Here is a 25,818-nt window from a genome sequence, read left to right as displayed (position 1 = left end):
CTACCTGTGACCACCCACAACCAGAGGATCTAGAAAAGAAAAAGTTAATTGATGTTCTTCTGGTGTTTTCTTTCTTGCTTTCTTGATTTCTATTTTTCTTGCTTGCTTTTAACCTAGTTAGCTAGTAAGCTGATTTTATTCCCCTATCCCATTGTGCCAGTATGAGCAATTTTGATTGCTTAAAAGTATAATTGTTTAATTAGACTGTTTTTTTTTTTGAGTTTGTTTGTTTCTATGCTCTCTCTGGACTAAGTTCACCTCTCTAGAGGAGCCATGGCTCATTTGAGGTCAATTGCATTTGCAACGCCATATGATACGTGTTGCTTTTTGGGTTAATTAACCCCTAGACATCTTATTCATAATTGTAGATAGATATATTTTATATAACACAGCATTATTTTAACTACTTTTCAGGTTTGTACATTCTGCAAAACATGTTTATAAATTTTATTTTTGAACTCTTAAAGATGGTGTAACGGCAGAGTCCACATTCATACACACATGCCTAAGCCTGATGTTGAACTGATGTGTTTTATAGTTCAGTCAGTTAAAAAGAGTGCATTACAGGGTTTAATCATAGATCATATAGTAAGATGAATTGTCATTGTCTGTGAACCCAATAATGCAAGCCTGGAGCAATGAACACCCGTTTGAAAGTAATCATGCTTATACAAATAGTTAAGCCTCAAATGACAGGTAAAGGAAAACAGACTCCTAAAACATGAAGCAATGATGCATGAAGTTGATTTTTTTTCTTTCTTTTTTTTTCTACCAATTCTAACTATATCTGAAATTAATCTTTGATCCATCGGCTGGTTTTCTAGGCTAATTACTCTCAGCTTTGGAGTGTCCAGGCTGGCAATACAGATAGTTTTGTCCCTGTAGTTAAAAGGCAGTTCCTGGAGAGACATCTGTTGAGCATGTGCCAGACAGCCTCTGTCCTCACCTCTAGGAGAAACTTTGAGAAATGGCTGCTCAGGGAAAACACTCTACATGGTGCCTTGCTGAGACCAGCCCTATAGCTATGTCCCTGAAGCAGATCCAGTCACAGGATTCTGTCTCTCTTACTCTGTTTTGGTCTATCCCTCATTGTAACTCTGTGATAACCATTCCTTAATCTTTCTCACTCACTATGTCTGCCATTCTGTGGAATTTTGGTGCTTTATCTTTTCTCCTCCTCTTCTTCTTTCCCCACACATCTGTCATTCTTTTGTTACTTCTTACATTTTTCCAGATTCAGATTGTTCTCATCTCTTTCTTTCTTCTCTAATAATGTATAATATAGCTTCTATCTATCTATCTATCTATCTATCTATCTATCTATCTATCTATCTATCTATCTATCTATCTATCTATCTATCTATCTATCTATATATATATATAAAATATATACACACATATACATACAGTGTTTCCCATTCATTAACTAGATTGTGGCGGCCCGCCATTAGCACAATTCTCAACATTTTCATGGGCAAATGCTTACAGCATTTCACAAGATTTGTAGGAGATGCGTTTGTAAACGTGTTTTCCCTGAATCTGGAGTTTTCCGTCAAAATAAAAGCTCAGCTGCAGTTTCCGCCAAAATAAAAGCTCATAGGTTTATCTCTTGCAAGCAAGGACTAAAATGAATAGACACACGGAGAAAATACTGTACAGGCAGAGCATGCTCACTGTTTATTGGAAGAAAAATATAAATATTGGAAAGGGGGTTCATATTAATGTATTTCTGAAGGGAACTGGCTTCAGAGAAGTTTCTGACTTTTTCCTCTCTCATCACTGTTGTTCCATAAGCGCCCCCTGATGTCAGAGAGTGAAATTCTTTTGTTTTATGTAGGTTTTTAGCATAATTTCACTGACTCAACTGTTGAAATGGTATAATCAAATTTAAATAAAAAACTGCTCATGCTACATGTGTGTAGCATCTTTGTTTGCATTATGATTAAAACGCAGTGGTTGATTCTAATTTCAAATGGAATTTTTTTAAATTATTAGGCTAAATATGTTTATTTGTTGTAGTAGCAGCAACTGCAAAAACAGATTCATGGCCAGGAAAAAAAATATTTATGGCCGGTAAATTTTCTCAAATAACCAGAATATTTTGTTTGTATCGTGATTGAAATGGCAGATGTGGCAACAGGCTAATTTTAGGCCCTACTTGCAAGTGTAGAAATTAAGACAAAAGTATTGTAATTTCTCCACTTTAGAGTAAGGTAAAATAATATACCTGTGAAATACTTATTTTCATTTATTTTACAGTGCAATTTTTTCAATATATGCTATTACTGTCATAGGAATAATAATATAAAATTATTACTATTATTATTATTGTTGTTGTTGTTGTTATTATATTCTAATTAGTTTGGTTTCCAAATTCACCAGTGTGAGTGTAATTTAGACTGAGACACTACATCACAACTAAAAAGAGGATTGAGTCCCCTTTAAAACTGAAGTACAAGTCATTTCACCAGCTTTTTTTCTTTATTTTGCACATTGAACCTGTGTTGGAGCTCTTAATTTTGAACTCTCAAAGTGCACCAGACAGATGAATTTAACTTTAAAATGTACAAAATGTTCTCCCGGGGGGCACATGCCCCCGGACCACCCTACAGGGGCCGAGGTCCTCCCACCACAGTCTCACAATATCCTGTGGGCAACACTGTGTGTATATTATTATTATTATTATTTTATATATATATATATACAGTATATAAATAAACCAAAAGTCTTATCTGTGAGACATTCTGTTCTTCATAAATCCATTCTGTAAACTCAGACCAAAACCTTTTAAAATCACTTTTGGACTTCCCATACATACTAAATCATTTACACAACCTCTCTCTTTTTCTCTTTGTTTTCTTCTGTCTGGCCCTCTTTCCAAGATTTCCCCATTTATTTTCACTTTTCAGTTCATTCTCCATTCTCCATTCCAAATAGCGTGCACAGTTCTCTGTAGAAGCTGATCTTTATCTACATGCTTCAGTCTGTTCAGACGTGCACTTATCCTTGTCTGTCTTTCTGTGTCATCTCCCTCTCTGATTTTTTTTCCCTGCCACACACACACAAACAAGAAATGACACTGAACAAACCTGTAGGAACTCAAGTGCATGCTCAGCACTGTAACTGTTGACTGAAGTGTAGCCAGGCCAGAGGCGTTTAGAAACTGACAGTAGTGTGACAATCAGCATTGACAGTCACTGTTCTAAATATTATCCTTGAGCAGAACACATGTGCTGTTCTTACACACAAACAAATAAAACATATTCCTAGTTGATTACAGAATAATTCAGTACAGAAGAAAATATCTGCTTTAATGTGCTGTGCTGACTTTATCATAAATTTCAAATTCCAAATATCTTCAAAAGTCCAAATATGCCTTGAATAAGGTATACGCTTGGTTAAAAAACATTTTGAATGTTGCCATCAAATAAGACACAAAGCAACATGATACCAAACATTAGAATCTAGGGCTGCCCTTGACTGCAAATTTGTCTGGTTGACTAGTAGTCATTCATTTGAGGCATTGACTAATTGCATTTATTAATTGCCTAGAGACAAAACAAAACACTAGAAAAAACTAAACACAAGAAACTAAACAAAACTAAATGAAATGCCACACAAACACTAACTAAACAAGCCACAAAACTAAATGAACAACTAAACATAACTAAACAAAAGCTAAGCAAAACAAAACATACAAAATTAAATTAAATACAAAAAAAAAACAAGACGAGACTAAACTAAACACAACATAAAATTAAACGGAACCCTAAACAAAACATTAGACAAAACCAAACAAAGCTCTAGACAAAACCAAACGAACCACTAAACAAAACCAAAAAAGCTCTAGACAAAACTAAACTGAACAAACCACTGAACAAAACCAAATGAATCACTAGACAAAACTAAATGACCTACTAAACAAAACCAAGCAAAACACTAGACAAAACAGACAAAACTAAACATCAGTATACAAAACGAAACAAAATACTAGACAAAACTAAATGACCCATTAAACATAACACTGGACAAAACTAAATTAATCACTAATCAAAACTAAATGAAATACTAAAAAAAAAAAAAAAAACAGCTGGACAAAACTAAGGGAAACACTATATAAAACTAAACAAACACTAGACAAAAGGCGACTGAATAACTGAATGATATTTCCTATCTTAACCCATTGCAAAAGGGTCACAGACATGGTTAGACCTATATATTTTTCCCCAGTGGAACATTTTACTTTAGCAAAGAATAGCTGTGCAAAACATAATGGCATTATGATAAATGGGTGTATGTGTATCTAAAAGTGTTAGCGCTTAAAGTGAGGTGCCCTTTCTAAGTGCTCAGATAGAATGTTGTCTGTGTGAGTGTTGGTGTATGTGTGTGAGAGTGTTTTGTTCCCAAAGGACTGTTCACCAGTCTCTCTCTCTCTCTCTCTTTCTCTCCAGACTGCACCTGTCCTTGCCATCAGGATCTCTAATTAATCACAGAGGACCTTCTCCCCACTTTCTCCAACCAAGTATACTTTCTCATTGCCATATTTGGCCTGACAGATGGCTTCCTAGTGCCTACTTACAAACACACAAGTAGATTCTCAACTTAACACAGCACTATGAATATCTATGGCATCTTTCCTGCTTATATCAGTCATATTCTTTAGACAAGGCACTTTGGTCATATTCAATGATCTGATCTCACAGATTAAGTGGAAACAAACCACACTGCAATGCCAGTTACTTTAAACAGAGAAAATGCCAGAGGCACATCTGAGTTTAAGATCTTTGGCTTTTAAACTCCATTAACCAGTTTGGAAGTGGCTTGTCACCTCAGGGCTGAGGTAGGCAGCGTTTCGGTTTCCACAAGCACAGTGGATTTTCACAACCGAGCACGGCATCTCTCACCATTCAAACAACTATGTAAACACAGACCTGTGCCAGCGAAAACAGCTGAACGTGTGTAGAATATAATCTCTGCTCCTTCATAGCGATTCGCTCGGCTCGCAAACTATCCCATAGGATAGGTGCACACTGTAAAACCATTATACACTTCTGAAATTCCAGTTGTACTCCTCGCTCTCAGCATCCTTTATTTCAGTGATTAGGGTTCTATGAGGAAGAAAACAACAAATCTTTTACATTTTTGTACCTCGGGTTAAATAACTTAACTTTTTCAAAATCAAGTCACCAAATCGAAATTCAAGTCACCAAATTGAAAGAAGTTTAGGAGTTTAGTTTTGAGACGTTACAGTAACTAGTGAAATGTTTATAGCAAACTGGTGTCAAGAAATGTGATGTGACTCAATTCTTGAGTTGCTTTTCATTAATATTAATTTTCACATAACATTGTTTTTTGGAAAAGTGTGCCTTTTTCTGTGATTGCATTTAGTACTGTAAGAATTTACAATGGTCATAAGAAACACTGTTTAATCTGCTCCAGAACTTTACTACATGTTGTCTGGGAATCTTTCTTCTGTAATTCATAGATATTGATTCATTAGCAACCTCAGTGTGGATGCCAAGCTGTACAAAATACCAGATGCAGCTGGACTGAAGCCCCTGAGCCGTAATTTCCTTCCTTTCCTGATGAAGAAAAAACAATCAACAAACAAATGACCAAATAACACAGTGGAAAATGATTTCCAGCTCCCAAGGGGCTCAGATGTCTTCAAAATTAGCAGGGGTGTCATGCCTTATTTTATTTTTTATAATTATTTTATTTTATTTTATTTAAGTGTTCTTGGCATACAGTTTTTATTTAGCAATGACCAGAGCTAAATTGTAGTACTAATTGTAGTACTACTTTATTGTGGTATATAATAATATATTATAATATTATAAAGTGTATATTATAGTTTGTTTTAATAAAAATTTTAATGAACCGAAGCAAAAATTGCTGCTGGACTTGACGGCCCGTAATCATCATACATTTCACTGAAAAAAATGTTGTTTTCACAGGAAAACATGCAAGTTTGTCTCTCATTATTCCAAATATTTTATCTACAAAATCATGCAAATTAATTATTAAAGACATTATCAAAGAAAAGAATTCTGTTCAACATCTAAGGGGGAATGTTCCAAATTAAAATGACATGCAGTGACTCACAGTGAAAATCGCTATGATCTCATTTTGTGTACCGTGTTGACCTGTACCTGACCTGCTCTGGGTTCTTCTGATCAAGCCTAAAGTGTCAGACTTGACTCTGGGCATGTCTTGTGTCTGATTTAGCAGCGACACAAAATGTCACTTCATGTTGGCTTGATTTAAAGACTCAGCCGCTTCTTCAGAGCTCATCTGGTTTGGATTGATGAGCTAGATGATTTATTCAAGGCTTTGCAGCAGTTCTTTCAAAATGACGTGTGGGTTTAATAATACACTGTTTGGGAGCTCTGAGGATAGAGTGGTATGTAGCTTTGTCATATGTTCTCTCCGTGGTGGAGATAAACATTTTGACACCTACCCTCTGCTATCCAGGACACCACGTTCTCTCATTCCACAGTCTTTGACTGCACGTGTCCTCGCAAATCATCTGTCACGATGCCCCTATGAAATAAATCCCGCCAGTCTGGGTCACGCCAAATGGACTAGCAGCCATGAGAATAGGTGAGACCTCTGGCGCCTTTCAGATTCACTTCATGCTAGCACTCGATCTGAAATGGCGTCACCAACACACCTGATGTGAGACATTTGGATATAAAGAATTGACTGCTGTCTTGCGTGTTATGAAAACACACTTTAACGTCCAAATATCAAACGCTGCTTTTGATGCAATCGTCATAAGTTGATAACAATGATAAGAATATTAATACTTAAGAAAGCACCAAATCAGCATGTTAGAAAATTGGAGAGAGGTTTCACAATATTACAGTTTTTACTCTTGTTTCTGTATTTATTTCTGATTCAATAAATGCAGCCTTGGTGAGCAAAAAAAAAAAAATAAATAAAAAAAAAAAATATATATATATATATATACACACACACACACACACACACACACACACACACACACACACACACATATATATATATATATATATATATATATATATACACACACATATATTTTAAATATAATTATAATAGATTTTTTTTGTAACATTATAAATGCTTTTACTGTCACTTTTTGTTCAGTTTAAAACATCCTTGCTGAATAAAAGTATTTTTATGTATAAAAATATTTTTATTTTGTTTGAATGACAAAGAATATAAGACTGAGCTTCTTTGCACTGTCACAGCATTAGGTGTTTTTATTATAAACAATATAGTTTTGTTTTGCAACATTCTTGCCAGAAAGAGATGTTTTTGTTTTATTTGATGCAGACATGATCCTACACACACTAATGTTACCAGTTTCTGGCTTGAGACCAGTTGGTTTTAGGCACCCTTGGTGGAAAAAGGGCGTCTGAGTCCTGGATCAGTTTAAATCTAATCTACTTCTACAAGTCTCAGCTGTGAGCAAGAAAAATGGCCCAGGGGGAGAGAGAGAAAACCCTTGAGGGTTTGTTAGAGACCACATGTTATATGAGTGGATAAATGGAGTGGATGTGTTTCTAATCCATGAGTCAAACATCAGTCTGCTGAATAATGCATTTAGATATGCCATAAGAACGGGAAAAAAGTAAAAGAAAAGCAACAACAAAAGAGACCCACAAAGATGTTTATCGGCCGTCAACATGCTCCGCATTGCCTAGCCTGATGAATACTACATAAACATCCTCTTATCATATGAACAGAAGAGCCCTTATTTTCAACGTACTTACACAGTCATTGTTTACTTAGACTTAATGACTACAGTCATGTCCAACACACCCCTCCATTCCATGAATCACAAACTAGATGCCCTTGAAACAAAGAGATACACATTCCACAGAGAATAATATACCCGTAAGTAACCACAAAATTTTTTGTCGTGGGCTCATGGACTCTCCTGAATTTGCAATGCATTATGGGGTCTTCAACAGCATCAGAGGTTGTTATGAGAGTCGGAGCATAACAAGTATGCTTCTTAATGCTAAAGTTAGAACTACAATGTGTTTTTCACATTACATATATATGTATATTTCCTCATCTCTTCTTGGCAAAGTGGAGACCGTCAATGGAGCCAAGAGAGGACCTGGGTGAGGGGGAATTGGATTTTGCAGTGCTGGGCCCTCATGGTTTTTGATGCCAAGAAAAGCAACCCAGCTGAACAAATGTGAGAGAGGGTTTTAAACAAAGCATAAACAGATCTCAGGGCCTCCAGACTGCTCCTACCAGTTTGAAATGAAAGTCTTCATCATGGCTGCCATATATAACAGCACCGTGTGTGTTTTCCTGCACTTAGCTTGACAGCTAAGGAATACACCATAAATCACTTGTTACTTATTACTGAAATTAATATGATTTTGACAAGACTCCGTGAGTGCTAAAAACGCTCGTGTTGGATGTTGAGAAGGGAGTGACAAATATGAAATCAATAAAGATAAAGATGTTGTTTTTTCTTCTTCTTATGGGAGAGAAGCTAACATTGTGTGCCATCAGCCATCTTGTATCACATTTCCAGAGCAACTCTTAACAGTGAATAAAGTTTTTCAAAAATTTGTGATTTGTAAATACAGTTTAAAAACAGTGATTTGTGGGATTTTGTAGAAAGAAAAAAACATGAATGTTAATAAATGAACAGAAAAGTGTTGATCAAAAGTGACAGGAAAGACATTTCTAATGTAACAAAACAAAATTCAAATAAGGACTCAAATATACGAGCATTTTAAAGTTGGAAATATGGAAGTTTAATGCTTTTTAAATATTTCAAATTAACTTTAAATCTGAGTTTTGAAAGCAAGGTTGACGGTATAAGATATTACCACTCAATATTTTATTGCAGATAAATCACAACAAAACAATTGGTGGATGTGTATTGGTTGAGATTGGCTCTTGATTGGAACGAACACTTTCACCGTCTCATTTGACTGTTTTCTGGAAATCTCCAACTGTGTGTTTACATGCTGCTTTTTTCTCTCAGCAGGAACATGCCCCCAAAGCTGCAGGGTTCCCCACGGAGACAACCTTTACGCTGCTGAAGTCAGAGGTCGTCCGTCCCAGAGGGAAACAGTGGCGACACCCCAGTGCCTGAGGAGACAGAGGCGTTCAGTAGACTAATGGGGTCTGACTTCATCATTAAGAAGGTGGACAAATCATTATATACACCCACACATTCATTAGAGAGACACAAATCTGCTGGTCTGCTTACAAGAATGCATTTCAGATACACATTTATTTAAAACATCATTGGCTTTGTTCATTCATTATCGTTTTCACATTCATGGATTAAAGTTTTACATTTCTAAATAAAGTGCATTTAAATTTTCCAAAGAAAAAGTGCAAGGAGAGCCACTGAGAAGTTCCCCCTAAGAAGAATAACCCCATCACCCTAAACTTGTCCCTTTAGTGTGCGCAATTGGATTAGGCTATTTGGTTCGTGTAGTGTCAGAGGCTAAATGGATGGCCGGGCACCATGATGGATGAACATTGCCAACAAGGCGCCTTTCCATCTGACAGACCAACATACATCATCTATTAGCCTCATTTTTGGCCGCTTAGTGACCACATCATGGCCAAAGTAACCAAATGTGTGACCACAGGGACGGCAGTATCACAAGTCTGCATCTTTAACCCTTTATTGGAGCTCTTAAAATAATTTAATTTAAGACTTTAATCACATTTCATGTCTCAGTTGTTTTATCCATGCGTGTAATGTACAGAGTCGTAAGCACGTGAAAGTTTTGATTTAACACACAGAAAGATGTTCCATTGTGAATTATTTCTGATGAATGATTAGAATGTCTTTGGAAAAAGAAAAACATTCTGGCTAATGGGTAAAAAGGCAAATGGGTAATGATTAAAAATCAGCTGGCAAATGTTTTTGAACTTTTTTTATTTTTTTTAATTCACATTTAAAATAATACATTAATATATTGCCTTATTGGTACATTTTAAAACTATATTTAAAATACTATTTTAAATATAATTGCACTTTAAAGTTATATATGAATGTATTATTTTATTGTTACATTTTTAATTATTATAAAAATACATTTGCACTTAAAACATATTAATTTATACATTTATTTGTTATATTTTTAAATACTCATTATATTCTCAATGTATTAATGTACTATTTACTGTTATGTTCTTTAATATTAGAAAAAATGCACTTAAAAACGTTTATTGGTGTATTGCTTTGTTGTTTTTGAAACATTATTTAAAAAATATATTTACACTTAAAAAGCTATATATATGTATTATTTTACTGTTACATCATTTATTTATTTTTATATTTGCATTAAAAATCATATATTAACATTTAAAGTTTTACATTCTCTAAGATTAAAAAAATACTAATTTCTGCTTAAACCATTTATTAGTGTATTGTTTTTCATTTTTAAATAGAATTACACTTAAAAGATATTTAAATTACACCTGTCTATTTATTTATCAGTTATTATTGAATTAAATATTTATCAGTGATTATTTAATTACATATTATTTTCAAATTAATTCATCATACTCAATTTAGAGTTTGACTCAATGATAATAAATGATTATGACTATGAATGATTCATTTGGTTCCTCTTAATTTAATGAATGCCCTGAATCTACAACTGAATTCAGTGGTCTAAACCTCGATCCCTAAACATTCCTCCCTCTTATCGCATACATATTGTATTGTTCTTCTGTCCTCCATATGTAGGCAGCCCCTCCCTAGCCCTGGTTATTTGTTTACACTTTGGTTCATAATGCAGCCCTCAGGCCCATATAAAAACACTGCGGCTATTACTAACGAATCATTGATTCACAAAAAGAGCTGGTGTCAACCTGTCCTTAACAGAACCCCATGTGTCACCACTAACTGTGTTCTGTTCCAAAAAGGCTGTTCACCATCCTCTTTTACTTCTGTTTGTATATGTGTTTGGGATGGGGGTTGGATAGGTTATTTTCCCGCTGTGGGATCGACCTGTCAAATGAGAGGTTGAGTTTTTATCAAGCTTCACAAACAATACAATAATGGGACTAGCGCATTATTAAACAATGGCTGCAATTAACCTCATTTGCTTGATTAATTATGTGCCAGGGCTCTAAAATAGGACACAGGGCTGTACTTAACCCCCACTGCGATGTACAGCCAACGCAAATACGTTATATGCTCTTATAGGGGTGAGCTATTAAATTATGATGCCAGAGGTCGCATTTAAAGTCCTATTTATTTACAGTGTATAATGTTAGTTAATATATACAGGGAATTTGTTGTGCTTTTTATTTTATTTTTTAGGTCAACTTATTGGCTCATTTAAAATGCAATTTACTGGTGAGACAAACCTGGGAACGTTAAAGGAATAGTTGACCTAAAGATGAAAATTCTGTCATCATTTACTCACCCTCATTTTTCTATAAAAGGAGAAATATAAGGATTTTTTTTCCATACATTAAAAGTGAATGGTGACCATGGCTTTTCAAGACATTTTCAATGACTTAAATTAAAGCTATCATATTTCTTCAGAAAACTTGGAATATAGCTCACAGATGTTATGAACTATGTTTAGTTAGCTTGACAGCCCCTGGTCTCTATTTACTCTCAATGAATGGAAAAGATCAGTATGATCATTTTTTGAACTATCTCCTTTATTTTTTCCACATAAGAAAGAAAGCCATACTGGTTTGGAATGACATGAAGGTGAGTAAATGATGACAGAATGTCCTGAACTCTGTCTTAAATCATTATTAAACATGTGTGGATGATTTTCCACATTCATTTCAGAAGAGTAATATTGAGAAGGCAGTGGGTTTGTGGCATTTGAGAGGTGATGTGCGGCTCAAACTCTCACCACAGAGCATCTGTGGCACTACAGATCAATACGGCAGTGAAACCACCATGATGGGGCATTATTGAACCTCTTCCACTTGCTGCATTGATTCACAGCTGGAGTTAGTTCAGACCCCCAGTATGGAGGGCTGAATGTTGTGTGTGCACGTGCCAATTAATGACTAACTGCAGGCTAACCAAATACCGCAAGGGCAACACAGGATACTGAAGTTACTGAACATGGAATAAAAACGTACACAAGAGGTTTTTAAATGGTCACAAGAGCCTTAATCGACACATATTTTTCTCTCAAACACTTTTTCTATTTTACTTTCTATGGCACATGGGCCCACCCTTATTCATTCATTCTAGGTTGGTTATCATGTTTCTTTTGGACTATATCCAAACTAAAGTGTTTCAGTAGTCTAAATATTCTCTCGTTTTAACTTGAAAAGCATGACATTTTCATATACAGTGGGGTCCAAATTTTTGACACTAATTGAAAATTAGACATCTAATGTAAACCTAGAAATATAATAACATGCACATTAATAGTGATTAAATGCACCTTAAAATTTATATTCAGAAATATATTTTCAGATTGAATTTCCAATTTAGTGTAGAAACAACATAAAGACAGCGTATTTTATTCAACAGCGAAATTGAAAGCCATTATTTATAACATTTAATGGGCCTAAACCATTACAGAACATTTAAAAAATTGCATCTTTTAATTTAACTTTATTTTAACTTGCTCCTCACATTCTCACGATGCTCACATAAACACATGAACAATGCTCACATAAACACATTATAATAAATGTCACATTTAGCTGTGGTTTGATATAAACTCACTGCGTTTGCACTGTTTCCAAAATAGCAGCATTTGGTCTGTATATCATTCAGATTTTAAAGAGAGATTTGATTTTTGTGAACTTTCTGTGACTCTACGTGCGTGTGTTAGGGCACTTTACAGTATATCCCTGGGCAGACACCTGCAGTGCAGCCCACTCTTGTCAAGATCTGTAAGTCTTTGTTTTACAACATTGCATTTTTCATGTAGCCCCTGAGCTCTTGTTGCCTCTAAAATGAATCATGCACAACATTTCCAACTGAGACGTTGTTTGTGAACAAAGGCCAGTCCTTCTTCACCTTCAGGCATCTTTGATTCAGTGTGTTTGTGTTGTGGACATTCACTTTCTTCTCTATTCTTCTCTTTCGGGATTGTCTTTCACTGATGCCCCCAGTTGTTTTGGGATATGGATCTCATGTGCACCTGTCTGAACGGACGCTATTTACCATTACAACAGATTTTGCCATTGGTGAGAAGTACTCGTGTTTCAACATCTTCTATGTTTCAGTCAACAAAAACAGATACCCAAAATGCCCCTTGTCATTTAATTGGTTGAGGTTAATGCTTTTGAATTGGAATATTTACTAGGCAGCTCATTTAAACACAAATACTTACGGCTAAGATCATTTGTTTCATAGGCTTTAACTGTGACAGCACATGAGATTGTGCCATTATCGTGTATTTTAATGGTAAAAAATAAATTTACTAAATCATGAGGGACACATCTTTATTGGTCTGAAAGAAAGAATCATGTTTCATTGTTAACCATTTTGTCCTTTATAGACAAGTTGACTAGAGATGACTCAAGTCCATCCAAGCCTAAAGGGGAACAACTGTTTCTAAGATGATTGACAGCAACTCTGGTGATGTGTAGGAGGAAACTGAAATGAATGAGGCCCTTGTAAAGAAAAGGTTAGTACGAAATGGATGGATGAATGTGTTGATAAATGAGCCGATGAATCCTGTAACTTTGCCATGTCTGTTTTCTGACACAACCTCTGCTAGAAAGGGTTAAGGAGGCTTTTCCTTTGTTTTCTCTGACTGATTAATGGGTCGAGGCTGCTTGTGTTTGTAAGACATGCATTTGGCTACTCATGCCATAGTCTTCAAAGATGCATCTGCATTTAGCAGGCTTGCGCAGGCTTTAGAAAATGATACATAGATTAAACACACATTTTTTTTCCTAGTATGAAAAACACTCTCAAGCCCCTATAGTTGGAGGAGGAGTCAAAACTAACATAACAGTGAGTGCGCTTCAAAAAAAAAAAAACCTTGTCTTCCTCCAAACCCTGGAGAATGCAGACATATTTATGAACAGCTGCTCTTTGAATCAGATACAAGTGAAAAATGAATTGAACTCAGTTTGCTTTGTGCTGTTTTATTCTTGGAACAGGGATGATTGGGAGTGTGGGGGACTTTGCCAAGACTACACAAACACAGATTCATATCCTTCATGCCTCTCTATGACTTGTGGAAGAGAACAAAATGAGGATCAAGCATGTAAAAACAAAAAATAAGTAGGCGTAAAGGAATAGAGCAAAGTTTTTGCACCATTGTAAATGATGAAGAAAACTGCAATAAGACACTTTAAACAGTATTTTTTTTTTCAACAAAAATATTTCCATGTGTATCCGTTTTGCATTTATAAACTGTGGTCTCTTCAAACTGTGATGCGGTCTCATTAGCAAATTTTTAGTGATATTTTGTGGCCATTAGTTGTGTAGCGAAGAATCGAGCGACTTTAATCCAAGCAGCTCTCTGTTAGTCATATGTGTAGCACTGTTGCAAAATCTGTGGGTAAATTTTTCTCACTTATTCCCGAACTTATCAATACTTATTGAAATGACTAGATTTTGACTATGAAAAAAAATCACTGTATGCACCCAAATGATTTCAGAACGTCATTATATCTTAAAATGAAATAGTGGCTCAAGTCAAGAAGTGACTCCCATCCCTCCGTTGGTGTCAATGAGATTTCCCCCCATGTTTGTCCAGTTTTCATTTAATTTAAGTCTGACTACTTAACCTTAAGTATGAGCAGTGAGGCTTGCATTAACAAGCACCACTAAGTATACTTTCATATACGCTCTTTCTCAGCTGAACAAAAGAGATCTATGTCTCTCTTTGTTTAGCTGTATAAATCTTTCAGAGAAATAAAAGTCTCGTCTCTGCGAGGCTCAGTCTCTGATTTACGTGCAACAACATCGGCTTGCACTTCATTCTGTGTTTTCTCAGAGCGCTGAACCTCTTCAGCCAAGTGCAGCACGTTTGATGTAAGTGTGGCAGACAGTCACTCCCCGTTCCCCTCTGCTCGTGTTTTACGAGCTCTGACTATAAAACCAAAGGCTGGACTGCCCAATAGGAAACAGTCTCCTAATGGGATCATAGATGGCCTTGAATGAAAGTAGGGGAAGAGACTAATTTTTTTGGCGTACATGACACTAAAGAATGAATCTGGAGGTGTGTATGTATGTACATGTGTTTCTGTATGTTTTTCATGTGCTCGGTGAGGAATAGCATTTTATAAAAGCTGATCTTTTTTATTTTTATTTTTTATTTTTTATAAAAGCCTGTTTCTGCCATGGAATGCTGAATTCTCAGAATGGTAAGATAAAACTCAGAATTCTGACTTTTCTGACAATTCTGTTTTTGTTTTTTTGTCACAGAATACAAAATAAAATAGGTAATTGAGACTTTTTATCTCACAATTCTTATTTTATTTTATTTGAAGTATAGTTTGAAATATAGTTTATATTTCACAATTCCAAATTTTCTTCTCAGAATTGCAAGTTATTGCAATTGCAAGTTTCAAACTTTCAACTTTTTGCTTTGTTATATTATCTCACAGTTACAAAATTGCAAGAAAAAACTGTGAGGAAAAAAGTCACAATTAGCTAATTGTAATTCTTTTATTCCCATGGAGGAAGCAAACTTCCATACAAATCTGTAGAAATACGAGGAATGGATTTAAGCATGGTAAAATGTGATATTCTTTTTTATATATACTTTATCATGTCTTTCCATTCAAAACACATTTAATACAATTATGCAAACGAACACTTCCTTTAAAGACATAATATTTTTTACCAATAGTTATTCCTCATTTTTCCTTCTACGTTCCATTCACTTTTTTTTCCTTTTGTGGTAACAGCCACCACCAACACATAAAAAAAAATAAATAAATAAATAAATAATAATAATTAGAACAATAACAATTACATACATAAACACGTTTACATATGAAAATAGGGAAAATAAATTAAAAAAGGGAAAAAATGCAAGACATATTCACATTCATATCAAATTCTTATAACCACACCTAATTCCTAATAAGTAATTCAAATAGTATTTTTAAACATCAATTAATAATAATATTAAATAAATAAATAAAACAATGTGATATTCTTAGGGCTTATTTTTTTATAATAAGAAACATGAGAAGGCATTCATCTCTTACCATCACCGAAAAAAAAAAAAAAAAGTTTGCTCACAAATTATTTACAAGCCCATCTTTGGCTCATCAATGTGACAATCATAATTAGAGTGTGACATGGGAGGTTGTGACCCCCGGCAGTGCAGCCTATAACAAACGTTAAGCCCTGAGGCTGAAGGCAGGTCAGGTCTTAGATGAGGAGCTTCAGGCCACCCAGTTTGGCAGGTCTACCTATAAACAAGGATGTGAACTGAAGGAAAGAACTGACAACACCGAAGGTTTCGATTTCTGTATAACATGATTGTACACTGACCAGTGATCGAGGGTGGTATGCATCAAATATAGAATCTGATCTTTGCTAGTGAAAGCGCTATTTAGATTTTAGATTATTTTGCATGCTACACTATCATTTACTGATGTTATCATTTAAAATATTTCCAGATTGCATCTTTTTTATGCTTACAACAACAAAAACAACAACAACAAAACTATTCCAATTGTTTTTTTTCTATATATAACCCTGCATTTAATAATACATATCACTTTGTAGACATCAGCAAATATGACACAATCCATATTTTACTGTTACGGAATCGAATGTGTTTATTTATGTGTGTGTATTTGTTTTCTGTTTAATTTCTAGAAGGGGTCTGTTGTTGATTTAGCCTGTCAGAATTACTCAAAATCTGTGCCATGTCCTCATATGCCACTTCTTTGTGGCAACGTATGTTTATAGGCAGGAAACAAAATGTCTAACACAGCAGATTATGAACTGATTTTGTTTTTTTGAAATCCGCAAAAAGTGTTGATGGTGAAGGTACAGAACAACATGGAAAAGAACTGAGGTCTAAATAATAAATAGAGGAGAGCAGGCATAATTGCATAAAGTCTTGAAATGACTCGTGTTAATTAAATATATACATTTATAGGAACGACAGAAGATCTGTTATCAATCTAATCCTTGAACAAACAAGCAAATATTCAACTAAGTGTGTATATGAAAATAATTAAATTAATTAGGTCTGAGACGTCACAAAAGATGGCAACAGATTTTGACAGCTCTGTTTAAATAAAGCAGTCACTATTTGACAGAGGCCTTTCGTACGAAGGAAGGGCCAAATAATATCAGTGGTTTCCTTATTGGTTTAATCAGAACCTCATCAGAAAGACATGTTTTGCATCTTGTTAGCTCTTCTGGGTCTTGTGACTCATAAAAGGGAATTATAGATGAAACAAGCCATATTTGTTTCATTAGAGTTCTACTGATACCACACCCCTATGTGTTTGTTTATAACATTTTGGCTACTTTTTCATAGTTTTAGCTAAAGATAAAAGTGTAATGCTCTTTTTTTTTTTACCATGTTAAAATCCATTCTGCTGAATTTCACTGCTTTTCTCCTTAAAAACAGCGAAGAAAATGTGGGGAAAAAAGCGGATTCCTTCTGGGCATGCTGATAGGGTGTAATCTGTGACCTCTGGGTTACCCGTACAGCCATGTGAGATATGGGTACTTTGGCTGAAGACATCACACGTGTCCTCTATCTTTCTATCTGTAGCCCACATAATATTATCTTATTGGACAAAGATTACACCTCTCATAGCAGCAGACTGCACATCTCTGCAATGACTCATTACATGCAAAGGCCTATGGGAAGACAGTAAAGGACTTTGTCAGATTACATTAATGTTATACACATATACAGACATTGGCTGTGCCTGTGTACAAGCAAAGCCCGACATTAATTTATGGGAACTTTTTATGTTCCAGGGGTTGATTTTTATTAAAACAGATTATTTTCTTTTTCTTTTCTTTTCTTTTCAACATTGTCTTGGAAACATTTTATACCATGCCTTATTTTAGCTACTTTTATATATTGATTTTATTGTTTTACTCTGTCTCAGACATTCAGTCATACATTTTTTAAATCTATGAACATCAAAACAAAGAGTATTTACTCTATCAAAATTATTTAATATTATATTTATTTTATTTTATTTTATTTTATAATTTCCACAACATCATGCCTGCAACAGAATGCTATGAAAACACATTGCATAATTTGACGTGTTGTACAAACTTTAATAAAAAATGACTCCTATCTTCTGTGATGCAAATATATCAACTGTTAGTGGACAAATGAAATAAACTAGTGAGAGTGTGAAAAGTGTTTTTCTAAAAGTCAAGAAAACGAGCCAAAAGTCCCTATGGTTGAAGCAACACCCTTATGCTGACATATAATAAATGATAGAGTCAGATTATCCATTGTAAAAACCAACTGCAGAATGGAATGCCTGCCTCTCTGTTTCATTCTCTCTCTCTAAACAAGAACCATGTGTTTCTTCCTACATCTTCATGTTCTCAAAACACAGAGCGCTGTCCGCTAACCTTCCCAACAGTGACCGTCAGTGTCTCTCTGACTCATGGGTCTTCTATATAAAACACACATGTTCCTGACTGTAATGTGTTCTGTATAACTGTTCATCAGTACATAATGAGAATGTAATTGTAAAAGAGTCTCCCACAGGACAGAGGTCACCCGTATCAAGGAACGCCTAGATTTAAACAGGCCGTTTAATTCTCCTCTGCTACGCCACAGATGTTGTCAAGGTTACTAGACTAAAATTATGAAATGCACAAACACCGTAAAATAGAGAGTAGTGTGAATGTAATTTTTACAATCAGCACAATTTCCATCCCCCTGGAGTTTTTTGGCAAAGTGAGAACGTACAGGGACACAGTAAGCCTGGTTTGTTCAAAGCCCTCGGCCGTTTTCCAGCATGCCCAGACCTCCATACAGGGCTTATCAGGCACATTCCACACAATGTTAGCTGGAGACAATGCTGTTACAATGCATGATAATCTATTTTTCCTCTCCTACTCTCTCTGCCCAACACTCTTTCACTCTTTCCACCCTAAAGGTGCAATCACATTAGGCTTCAAACATGCAAAATTATTTGAGGACCCAGAATGTGTGTGGAAATGGGCAATAGGATGTGATTTCACACTCTAGAGGTTCTGGTTTTGATGGATGATAAGTAATTATTTCGTATTATTTTACTATTTATTATTATTATATCATATTATTATGTATTGCATTATTTTATTTTGAAATATAATAATATTTTGAATGTATTAGGAGTTATTTAATTTTTTTATTTATTCATAGTAATACATTATAAATCTAAAAATATTTCATTAATTATTATATAAATTTATTACATTATATTATATTATGCATTATTTTATTTTGAAATATGTTTTGGATGTATTGTTATTATTTATGTACTAATGTATTATTTATTGACATTATTACATTATAATAATAATAAAAAAACATTTAATTAAATAATTATTATAGAAATGTCTTTAATAATATAATATAATTAATATAACATGGAAGATAGGACAATTATATTGGATTTTCTTACTGTAGTCACCTTTTTTGCCCACATACACATACAAGTAGAAGTCAGGAATGGGCTGACATTAGCCATCATCCCTCATTTCCTTGACTTTTTGTACTATTTGCTAGCAGGAAAGGCATGATAATATGGCTCCATTACTCTTCTGGCCGATCATACAACACCTATGCAACTCACCCTCTCTGCCTTATATCTCTTTCCTCATTCAAGTGTTCCCAGTGTATGGAAACCTGCATGACGATGGTGTGAAGATGGCTCTAATAGAATCCATCTGTGGAGTCGGCCAGGACTGCAAAGAGCTCTAATAAGATCTTAACAGCCTCGGGATGAGACTGTTGTTATCTCAGCGGCTGCAGACACCTTCATCAGCCACACCGTCATTAAGAAAGAGCTGTGTTTCTTTTGTTGCTTGTTCTGAAGCTTTCTCGTGCTGCTTTCGATTCTAGCTTTCTCTCACAGACTCATTTATCCGCTCCTTTCTCTCTTTCTTTGCGTGTACTAGAGTGGTCTCTATCTTGTAACGATGCCTCCAGATGTTTCTAATAAAACTAGTGTCAGGGAGGAGTATTGCTGGCAGATCTGCGCTTTTGTGAGCTGTTCTTCGACATTTAGGGGAAAACGCTTTAAGAGGACTGCAGGGCAGTAACTCAGCACTCTTTGGGGAGAGGTGGACAGTTTGGCATGGCTTTGAAAGAGGCCCAAGGAAAGGCACTCCTGCATTTGTCTTTTTTCATCACACTCCATGTTTCTGGTTTCTGTGGTCGTGATACGAGTGATCGTTCAGGAAATGAGAGGGACCCAAATCTTTTTCAAACTTGTCATCGCCGTTAGAGATTTGCTCAGGCAGGTCATGCAGCCAGACGGCTCAAATTATTACGTTTCAGAGAAAATAAGGACCAGGATGTCTGAGAAGCTCTTACCTTTGTTACATGCAGTTAAGCTACAAAGACACATGACAAAAAATATAACCCATGTCTGATTTAAAGATGAAGTGTGTCATTTTTCAATGTTAAAATACTTTTCCCTCTGTTTAATGTGCAGTGACAACTATAAGTGAGCCTTTAGTAACACACTGACCTCTCATGTACAGTGTAGTCTTAAAATTAACCTTGGGTATTCTGAGTTAAATTCATATTTTACCAAAAGGTAGTCATTAATTCTGCATGTTTTTGCAGGATACATCATTTTTGCAAACCCTGGGTTGATGTTGTAATTTGCTTATCTATTTATTATTCACTGTTTTACATTGTATAATATAATATAATGTTTAAAAATATCATTTAATTGTGTGTAATTAGGTTTTTATAAAATGCTATATATAAAATTAACAAAATTATACTTTATTTTTATAATAAGCATGCTAATAATAGTGAGAAAGTGTTACCATTATATTATATTACATTATATTAGTGTATATATGTGAGTGTACAACTCATAATTTTAATGAGTTTTTTATTTTAATTTTAACAGCTTGAAACATGTAAAAATGTCCAGCTATTATTTTTCTGTCATAACTTAAAGGGGTCGTTTACTGCGATTTCACTTTTTTCATTTTAAATAGTGTGTAATGTTGCTGTTGGCGCATGAACAGTATCTGCAAAGTTGCTGCGCTGAAAGTTCAACGTAAGCGGAGTCTTTTAAAAATCAGGAAGTTTAATGCCTACAAAAACGACTCCTATGGGACTACAACGAGATACTTCCCGGGTTGCATACGTAAAAAACCCATCAAACCCCTCCCTCCGAAACATGCAAAAGAGGGGGCAAGGCCATGTTCTGCGGCTTTGTCGAAGAGGAAGAGTTATAGTGGAGAGTTGTAGCCATGCCGTCGAAACGGTGTTATTTTCACCCAGCTGTCAGGTCTTCTGTGTTTGGGCTTCCTACGGACGCTGTAGTTCATCAACAATGGTTAAAATTTATGTTTGATTATGTTCCTGAAAATTACAATCCTAATTTAGCTCTCTGTGCTGCGCATTTTACGGAAGACAGCTTCCAGAATCGACACGAGTTCAATGCCGGATTCACACAGAAACTATTACTAAAACATGGAGCGGTTCCAACTTTAAAACCAGAGGCAGCAGTTGTTGGGCCACAACCTGTAAGTAAGATTTAATAATTTTAAATGTATTTGCATGTATAATTTCAGATGTAATGTTTTAGTTTTATCAAGGCCGTAAACAAATGCCAACGCTGGCTTTAGAAGCCAGTTAGTTAAATGCTATTTCGTGTGTCTTTGACAAACGCGTACAAACATTTTGGACCCGAATTTGTAATTATGTACTAATTTTGTAAATGTATTTTCTATGTATACTTTATGACGTAATTTTTCGATTTGATCAAGAACGTAAACACAAGCCAACGCTGTTTGGTTATAGTGGCCAGTTAGTTCAATGCTATTTTGTGAGTATAAGACAAACGTGTATCAACTTCAAAAATTGATATGTAATCACAACAGCAAACTTCCATTCAGAAACTTTTGTAAGAGCCGTGCTTGCGGAAGTTCTGCTTGACTCTCTTCATTACCGCTTTCTGGGTCTGATTCTGGCTCAAACTGATACGGCAATATTGACACCATTATTTACATTTGACCGCAGCACATGCAACTGTCGCCCGTGAAGGTAATGGGCGTGAAGTTTCCGGACAATGTGCAGTACGCAGTTTAGCCAATCACAACACACCGCCCAACTAACCAATCTGAGCCCATTGCCTGTTTCTGAGGGAGTGGTTTCAGAGAATCAGGAAGTCAACCGGTCGTTCAAATGACAGAGGAGAAAGCGGCTCACAATAAAGGTGAAATATATGAAAAATAAGGCGTTTTTTAACAAACGAAACACGAAGACATGTTATATTGCACCCCATAAACACAATCAAGCAAAGAAAAAAAGCAGTAAACCACCCCTTTAACATATACAATCTGTTTCTACAACTGTACAAAGCTCGTGAATATTTAATGAGGTAAGCTGGTTTAGTTTTTGATTGGTTGTCTGTAATGCATAGTTTTTCACTGCAAAATGCACTGCATGTTGTCGGTCACATAGTTTCTGTTTCATACCTTAACCATGTTCCTTTTGTTTAAGCAGTAGAACATGGTGCTAGCAACGCTAAGGCCATGGGTTCGATTCCTAGGGAGTTAATAAACTGAACAAATGTAGATGTCGTAATGTATTTCTCAATAAAAGCATTGCAAATTACATAAATATGTAAATATCAAATGTAAAGGAGCTTTACATTGCTGCTTTCAGTTATTTTTCTCCTGTGAAGTGCATTGTGGCTGCGAGAAACCCCTCAAACCGACAGAAATCATTTTTACAACTTTGATTTTACCGCTTCGCAGAACATATTTATTTTCACTGTGAACAGAACAAATTGCTTGCTTTAAACTTATCTTGTTGCATCTGTTTGGGATGCAGTGTAGGACAACTTCAAAGTAACACCACCACATTTTACCCGGTGGGTCATTTTGTTGCAAGATCATTTTTTTCTGTCACAGAAATATGCACCATCATCAGTCACCATGAAATATGAGTAAGCATAAATCTCTCTGCAGTACCTCGAGTGAAATGAAGTGCACTGTTTGATCACAAGCGCATGGGATGTTTCTGCTTTGTGTTATTTTTATGGATTTGTATTTTGGGATTGTTTCAAGGCTGGTTACGTTGTCAATAGCTCTTGGTTGTTTCCTTTGCTCTGTGACACATCTTTCTGGAGACGTCTCGGAGTGGTAATTGTTTTAAGATGCAGAGCTTGCTTCAGATAGATATTTTTTGTGGATCAGGGATGGCAGGCGCTTGCTATGCTTTGATGTACATTATCATGCATTTAATGGAATGAGACTGTTTGACTAATTAATATAGTTGGTTTATGCACCATTGGTTTTTGATACTTTTCTGGTAAGATCCACTCGGTCTTACTTAGCCCAGAGGCCCTGGCCTTGTTTCTGAGGTCATCTTGTGATCCTTGTCTCATGTCTGCTCGACTGTTTGGCATTCTTGGAATGGAATGTGAAACCGAGTGGACGCCACCACCGTAGTTGTCGTGGCAATGCAATTTACAGCCCGTTAACCCTGGAATTAGCATTGAGTCTGGAGAGACGCCATCCAAATGTTGTCCTTCATCACTGCGGATCCTCAGATTTGAACAGATTTTAACCTTTGCGAAGGTCAAGGAAAACCATATCCTGGGCCTCTCGTGTTTGCAGATATAACCTTGTGCATGACTGGACTGGAAAACAGGTTCTGTAATGACTGGCTCCAACCTAGATAGCAGGAAATGCAATTACCCTTTCAAGAAACTGCATTTACAGACCCAGTTGTAAATGGCTGTATGTAACAATGACTTGAAACATGAGTTCAGTTCAGTGTGGAAATCATACTATGAATGTCAGATGATATGACTTTCGAGAAAATATCTTTAAAGGCAATTTTGGAAGTGTAAACTGTTGAGATTTGTCTCATGCAAGCATAAATAAACCAAAATGATCTTTTGTGGCATTATTTTAAAGACTTTTCTGTGATATCCATCACCAAAGAAATGTGTTTGAAGCAAAATTCTCACTGAAATTGCTGGTAAATTTCACAAATAATTACAAAGAAAAGTCAAGTGATGGAATTAAAGATGGAATTAAATTTTGAAGTAGAAAAACGGAAATAATATTTTCTTTTAATACATACTCCAATCATTTTTATTTTATTTACAACTTATAAAAATCATTTTTGCAGTGTTTAGATGTACATTTTCACCGCAAAAAAATTATTTTCTTACTTAGTATTTTTTGTCTTGTTTTCCAGTTCCAATCACAAAATTCTTAAATCAAGAAGCATTAACTTGAGAAACAAAGTGATTTATGATATTAATATTTATGATATTAAAATATAATATTTATGATATTAAAATATGATATTATTTTTTGGGTGAAATAACCCTTTAAGTTTATTTTTCTGAGAAAAAAAAAAAAAAAAAGTCCAAATAAAGTGAGGAAAAAGAACAAAACATCTGCCAATGGTAAACAAAATTACCCCTCTGGCAGATACGTTATCTTCTTTTAGGCAAAACTCGATAAATTTTGTTCATTTGTTTTTCAGAAAACGAGGTTTAATATATCATGTCATTTTGCTTCTCAAGTAAATCTATCTTATTTAAGAATCTTTAGAGTTGTACTGGAAAAAAACAAGACGACGACACTGATTTTTTTTTTTTTTTTTACAGTATTTTAAAGTAAAGTGATAAACAATACATTATTTTTGATTTGTTGATGCATCATTTTATAACACAGGATTAAACGACCCACTGTTGCTATGGTTACCTCACAACCACGACATCAACATCTATAACATCTATTTGGTGCCAAGTAAAAATACGCAGTTTGTTTAATGTATAATCCAACTTTGTGGTTTCTGTTATTTGTAAATACTAGTGAATATTTCTAATGTAATATTTAGAATTAAAATGTAGTAGGCCCTGTATGTAATTTTAAGAGCCTCAGCCTTTTGTTTTGACTTCCTTTATGGGACTTGAGCCTTAATTAGGGGTGTCAGAATTCCCCCTCCTCCAAACCCCCACTCGTAATTTGCACCCTAGTTAAATCCCTGATGTCTAAATGCCATATTGCTCCTTGGTTTAAAAGTGGTATGGCATGGGGTATCAGGGTAACGTTTTATCACATGTAAAACCTCAGGAATGCAGTTATGTCGAAAGGAAATGTCTCCGTTGATGGAAGCTTCATTCTACTTCAACAAAACACCTCTTCAGCGGCCATATCACCTGTCAAATCTCTTTTATGAACCATGACTAAACGCATTTGGCCAGGCTTTACAGCACAGCAGGCTAATGCTGGAAAAGCTGCTTCAGTGGGAGCCATCAATTTAAGGATATAGACCACAGATAATATCAGGCAGGAAGAGAAACTTGGATCTTTCACTTTTGACTGAGCTTGACTCTGGCAAACGGTTTTATACTGCCTTTATTTCTTGGGACGTTTTCACACAGTCTGCAGGCTACAAGATTTTGTTGACCCGAGGAGCTGAACCATGAGGGCAGCAGAGCTAAAGAAGAACTGGGACACACTGGCAGACTTCTGACGCCGTCATCTACTTCTTGCCCAAACAGACAGACATAAAAAGCTTAGACCTGTGTGGCAAGAGCTCTGGAGCCAGCAGAGTCAGAGGAGGTGTGTGCAGTAGCTTAATGCAAATTCAAGAGGTTATCCTGACATGGGAAAGCAGTGACTAAGACTCATTTTAAGATCAGGAACAAGGAAGAAATGCTTCTACAGTG

General features: G+C 35.4%; 1 long non-coding RNA gene across 3 annotated transcripts in view; it reads left to right on the top strand.

Annotated features, from left to right (window-relative positions):
* Positions 1-18,000, top strand: part of LOC131539707 (uncharacterized) — a 32,913-nt gene extending 14,913 nt beyond the window's left edge. The window contains exons 2-6 of one of the 3 annotated variants that reach the window (XR_009270949.1): positions 4,452-4,522; positions 9,002-9,164; positions 13,087-13,161; positions 13,476-13,604; positions 14,086-15,228. This is a non-coding gene — a long non-coding RNA (uncharacterized LOC131539707). Of the gene's footprint in view, positions 1-4,451; positions 4,523-9,001; positions 9,165-13,086; positions 13,162-13,475; positions 13,605-14,085; positions 15,229-17,534 lie in introns of those variants that run through there. The other 2 variants (XR_009270948.1, XR_009270947.1) reach the window with 2 other exon arrangements.
* Positions 18,001-25,818: the final 7,818 nt, after the last annotated feature.

The sequence above is a fragment of the Onychostoma macrolepis genome, chromosome 04, assembly GCF_012432095.1.
Source record: "Onychostoma macrolepis isolate SWU-2019 chromosome 04, ASM1243209v1, whole genome shotgun sequence".
NCBI classification, from domain to species: domain Eukaryota; kingdom Metazoa; phylum Chordata; class Actinopteri; order Cypriniformes; family Cyprinidae; genus Onychostoma; species Onychostoma macrolepis.
This window is presented reverse-complemented; position numbering and strand designations above follow the sequence as displayed.